The following is a 6,000-nucleotide window of genomic DNA, read 5'->3' as shown; positions in this document are numbered from 1 at the left end:
GCCTGCCGCATCGGGACGAATGAGCGCATGCGTACTGGTGGTGGGCGGGCTCCCGGTACTCCGGTAACGGTAACACTAGACACCTATAGAATACCGTCTACCGTGTTACCGCCACCGGAGTACCGGGACCCCGCCCACAACCAGTACACACGCTCTGATTGGTCCCGATGTTACAGGCTTCCGCGCAGTCTTCGTCTGTCTGTCGCCTGTCCTGCATGCGTAACTGAACGAGCTTTAGAGTACTGCATACCCTTGATGCGTTCATCTTCGCTGCTGTGTTCATATTCGTTGTTTTCATCGTTAACTAATTTTTCCATAATTTACCTAATTATCTACTTCACCTCAAGGGCAGCATTACCATAGTGAAAAGTTTTGCAGTAATTTCCTGCGTTACATGTGCTACGTCAATTCCTACATATGCGACGTGCCGTGCCCATAGTATATCACGTGATATGGCGATATGGTACTGCTGGCAGTGGCACCAAATTCACGCCACACAAGGCGAGATAGATCCCACACGAGTGTTTTCTTACGAAGAAGTGCATGGCACGTATGTAATTTACCAAAAAGCTTTCTCTCCAAACAAAACACTCCAGCTGGAATCGTCGTCGTAATTGGTCTGCCGGGCTCCGTCTTGAAAGCCAGTAATTCCTCGTGAGGTGGTTCTCCTGTACTCCTCAAAGGGAGACACTATAGCGGTGACTGTCATATGCGGTGTTTTATGGTTCTTTAAACCGATTTCAAACAGCAGGTATCAAGCAGCTTATTGTGTTCCCGTCACTTTTTTTACGCGGGATATTACAGGGTTTAAAAAGGGGGAAGCGCGGCAAGGTAGTGTTGGCTCGTAGCAGTCGACACTATGTCGAAACTGATGACAAAAGTTTTATAACAGTAACCATGGTTAATGTTGTAAAACACAGTGGCACAGGGGCGGTCTGCACCCTGTTGTAGTGTCGGTCAATATGAAGTGGCCAATTTCAAGTCAACCAAAATCAGTAAATAGTTGCTGATGTGACGGTCATTTACTCTTCGCTAGATGTGATGGTGCAGGATCAACAAAGGGTCCAGCTGTGCTCGTGAATTTTTCCGACCTTCTCACAAAATCAACTTCAATGGAGCACTTTATTACAAGTAAGCTTAGCCTAAAGCTCTGAACCTCGTTCTGATTTCGACTGCACCTTGTGGGAGCGGACATACTCCTTGTTCTCACTCAAGTGTCGTCGTCGTCTGCAATGATGGCCGATAGCACCTCACTGCTCTTGCAAATGACCGCGCGCTTGTGCTAAATAAAGTACTGTTTAATCGCTCTGCTATTTAGCAAAGTAAGGACATGGAACTTTCGATGGCATGTTTCTTGGCGTGCAAGTACTTGCACCTTGGACTTAGATTCCCTCAACTGCGTGATGTCGATAAGCGTATAGACTTCACGCGCTTTCGCTTCTTGAGTGCCGTGGCGATATATGCTGCTGTTGTGTCGCACTAGCGAAACGGGGTGTGCAGTTTCTCACGCTTGCTTGCAGAGCTCGTTTTTCCTGACACGTATATAGCTCAAGCGTCGCATTTATTCTTCCGGCTCACCAGAGCATGTGTGTGCGCCTCGACTGGCCGTCTCAGCGTGACAGGTCTCAGCGTAACAAGCTTCAGAGCAGAGTAACAAGTTTGTGAGGGTCACAAGTTTGTGAGATCTCAGAAATTTGTGAGATCTCACAAGTTTCTGGGAGTCACAAGATTAAGAGTGTCACAAGATTAAGAGTGTCACAAGTTTAAGAGTGTCACAAGTTTAAGAGTGTCACAAGTTTAAGAGTGTCACAAGTTTAAGAGTGTCACAAGTTTACGAGAGTCACAAGTTTACGAGAGTCACAAGTTTAAGAGTGTCACAAGTTTACGAGAGTCACAAGTTTACGAGAGTCACAAGTTTACGAGAGTCACAAGTTTACGAGAGTCACAAGTTTACGAGAGTCACAAGTTTACGAGAGTCACAAGTTTACGAGAGTCACAAGTTTACGAGAGTCACAAGTTTACGAGAGTCACAAGTTTACGAGAGTCACAAGTTTACGAGAGTCACAAGTTTACGAGAGTCACAAGTTTACGAGAGTCACAAGTTTACGAGAGTCACAAGTTTACGAGAGTCACAAGTTTACGAGAGTCACAAGTTTACGAGAGTCACAAGTTTACGAGAGTCACAAGTTTACGAGAGTCACAAGTTTCAGCGCGACAGCTTTCAGCATAACTGGTCTCAGTGGCATGCAAAAGAGTGCGTCAGCTCTCTGGACAAGCAATGCGTCTGCCTGCGAAGCGTCTGCTGGCTGTTGCATCGCTCAGAACGGCTCCTATCTGATGCTCCCAGCTAAGCCATTGGCTTTTTCACTCTCAAATTTTGCACATAGGTGAAATTTCGCGGACAATTTTGTAATACACCTGGTGTGGGTGCTTGTCTGGAATGAACTCAACGTCTGCACCGTCTGCGTCGACACCAAACAGCAAAATTGTTTTCGCAACAGTTGTGCTGACAGTGCTGTTTCTAAAAACATTTTTCAAAAATATGCCCGTGGACGCCGCCATATTGGGCTGTGGGCTGTGCTCGTAGTACAGGAAAGAGTTGAGGACAAGCTTCCCACACGTTCTCCCCACAGCCCAAAAAACCGGTTTCCTGAGGGTCGTGAAAAGGTCTATATGGTCGGCGGAAGAAAGGCAAAAGCCCACATGTGACACATTATTTTTGTACCTTATTTGCACAAAAAATCGGAGGTCCGTCAATGGAGGTCCGACCATTCCCGTCATTAAATCCGCCCTATGGGTAACCAACGCGTAACGAACCTCCCGCTGTCCGGTCTTGGTTCGCAAGAATGTCGAAAGACTTCACGTCATTCATGTGCGGTGCAAGTGAAACCGTGTCGACCTATTGATGTGTCGGAAGGACCTCGAGGCGTCTCGGGAGACCACTGCCGGGCTGAAAAAGCTTTAGTCGCTTGAGTGCTCATGCACTAAGCAGCGCGGAGAAAGAGTCGAAATAGCTCAATATTGCAGCAGACAATTCATGTGCTCTCCGAGCACGACCGTTGCTGCAACGCCCAAAGATAGCATTCTTCGATATTGCATGCTCGCCTGTATTGAAGCATAAGTGCGGCAGGTGGTGGGTTGCGTTCACCTATGACGACATTGTTCAACATGAGTGCATCTTCTGTCACGTATGCCTGTTTCACTAGTGAAGTCACTACATGCCGTTAAAGCCTGTCTTCTAACCAACGTTGCGGCAAGAGCACTAAATGAAGACCTGTTGTCCTGTCCTGTTGTCGAAACTTCGACTACTGTCGGATACAACTCAAGAACGCCGCAGATTTTCCCCGACAAAGGACCCACTTCCAGCTAATGGCGTCGGCCAATTCTCTTGACCCTGGTGGCGTGACAATACAGGGATCGAGCGGCCCGACATTGCAGTGAGGGGACTATCCCCGACCATAGAGGGAAGGGGTTATTCCCTTTCAGCTACTATTCTCTGCGGCATAGTATTACCAGCGTTGGCGGACACCAGAAAACCGGCGAATCGTTTTAAGTATCAGCTGGTTAACAAATTTTTAATTAACTTTTTAACTAGCGGAGTTAGACGCCTAGCTGCATTTAGAGGTTTGTAGCCGGTCGTTAATAAGTCATATCAGCTTTTATAATTTCGAAAACGCGATTGCCCTCACCGCTGTGGCTCAATAAAATTTGCCTGCATCATGCGAAAATACACGCGCTTTCGAAAGCATGCAGGCAAAGCAACCCCTCCAGTGCACGTAACTATTCGAAAAAGCCAAATTTTGTCGAGCCACAGCGTCAAAGGTAATCGCGTTTTCGTTATTCCAAAAATTGATAAGAATGTTACTAACGGCTGGCTCATCATCATCATCAGCCTGACTACGCCCACTGCAGGGCAAAGGCCTCTCTCGTGTCTCTCCAAGTAACCCTGTCCTTGGCCAGCTGCGCCTCATCCGCCCACCTAACTTTAACCTACTAGTTAAAAAGTTAATTATATACTTCAGACGATTTACCAGTGTTTTGGTGTCCGCCAACACTGGCAATACTATGCCGCAAAAGCCGTACTTTTACCCCAAAATGCCCAAAAAATTTTCACTAGTGAAAATTTTTGGAAGTGTTCGCTGCAACACCCAGTAAAATAATGGCAGCACTTTTGAAAGTTAAAGGTGCTTTAGAGGCGACGGGTGACCTGGTGGCTCGGGTGTCCGCCTCGGCTGCGGGAGGTCGTTGGTTCGAAACCGACCACCGGACAAGGATGAATACAAGCGCGCCCTGTCCCCGACGTCCGGTTTCTTTCTTTGCTGTCACACCACGGCTAACGCTCAGGCATTCGTCCCGTAATTTTTATTTTGCGATGTTCAACCCGGTTGCTTCTATCAGCTTACGCTGAAATCTTTGTGCCAGTGTACGTTACCCGTTTGACTATAATATAACATTTTTTTAAGGCTATATTCTTTTTTTTAATCCACTTAGGCCGTCAGTGTAGCTGCAGCACTTGATTTCTCTTTAAGAAATTGCGTGTTGGGAGTCAAATGTGTATGTGGGGGGGGGGGGGGGGGGGGGTCATGGTGGGTGAATATGTATTGAGAATACATGACTATATATTCAGGCTCTGGGCGAAACATTTAATACAGCTGTATAACATAGAAGCCAGGTAGATGCACACCGTTGTGCGAACTATGATAGCTTGATAACCACTAAATGTTTAAGACGATTATTTACTTCGTATTTTTGGGGGGTTTGAGACGGAGCGTTTAACCCCCCCCCCCCCCAACCCCGCCAAAAATGCGTATCTAATTGCTGACCGAAGAATAAAGCGTGAGGCGTGAGAAAAGCGTATTTAGTTTTTTTTTCTGGGTACACCTTTTCTCAGTATTCATAATCACCTTCAACGCCTTCTCACGTACCATGCTTCTGAAGAAAAAAAATTGGATCTTGAGTGCAAAGCGTTCCTGTTTGTTTCTCGTGTGTGTGCATTGGCGAATGATTGTGTGCGTTGGCCCCTGAGGCACCCTTGTGTCCCGGCGCGCTATCGCAGTCGTCGAGATTATAAAGACTGCGGCGGAGATAAGGAAACCGCAACGCCAAGGAATGTTTCGAGACCCCCCGATTAACAAGTGTGGGTACTCACTCCCATTTTCCTCATTAAAGGGCGTCTGAACGAGGTAAATGGCTTACGCAAGCGAAACAGTGTTCCGTTCCCCTGTCCAGGTCATCGGAGTTGACTGCTGTCAAGATGGGGGACATTGAAGTCGGCGATAAGATAACCGAGGACTAATTGTTTCTCTTGGGGCAGCTTCTCGTCATGCTGCACCTGGTTTAGCTGCACGTGATTTCGCGTGCAACATTCCTATTGTTCGCTTAGCGTCCACGTATCGTGTGTTCCACATCTGACTGTCTGAAGACCTATATCTCCTCCGAACCGCTAAATAAACATTTGAGTACAGGTAGCTCCTGGGAGAAAATTAGGTCGAGTCTCTTACAAAACTGGTCTGTAGACAGTCTGTGGACATCTTATATACTCTATTGTCTTCCTAAATATATATTTTTGTGTATTCAGTCTGTAGACTGTCCATATAGACTTAAGTCTACTAAAAATGCACGTCCATAAATTTACAGCTTGTCTATAGATTGGCTACAGGATTTGCATTGCCTATAGAATGTTCTCAAGGGTTTGCCTATAGAGAGTCTATAGACTTTAGAGCCAGGAGTCTATGGGCAGTCTACAGACTGTCTAAAGAAATTTTTGTAAGGGGTGGTTGCTCTTTCACTTCTAAACAGCCTTCTAAGTCGATGCGCTTTGTGTAAATCAGTGTTATGCTCCCAGCGACACAATAGCTTCCAATTTCTCGTGTTATCACCGCGAGGTTACGCAATTTTTATCTAAACTTGTCTTCCGCCGAGCATGAATTTAATTAATCACATGATGCGTGTTTCTAAAGGCGCAGAGACCTTCGTAGCCAAGAGCATGGAGAATATAGT

The 6,000-nt window shown here is 46.4% G+C and overlaps 1 protein-coding gene across 1 annotated transcript in view; it reads left to right on the top strand.

Moving 5' to 3' along the window:
- Positions 1-6,000, top strand: part of LOC144104445 (MFS-type transporter SLC18B1-like) — a 30,492-nt gene that overhangs the window by 5,014 nt on the left and 19,478 nt on the right. The window lies entirely within an intron of this gene.

The sequence above is a fragment of the Amblyomma americanum genome, chromosome 9, assembly GCF_052857255.1.
Source record: "Amblyomma americanum isolate KBUSLIRL-KWMA chromosome 9, ASM5285725v1, whole genome shotgun sequence".
Classification (NCBI taxonomy): domain Eukaryota; kingdom Metazoa; phylum Arthropoda; class Arachnida; order Ixodida; family Ixodidae; genus Amblyomma; species Amblyomma americanum.
Note: the sequence above shows the minus strand (reverse complement) of the source record. Positions and strands in the feature narration are given on the sequence as shown.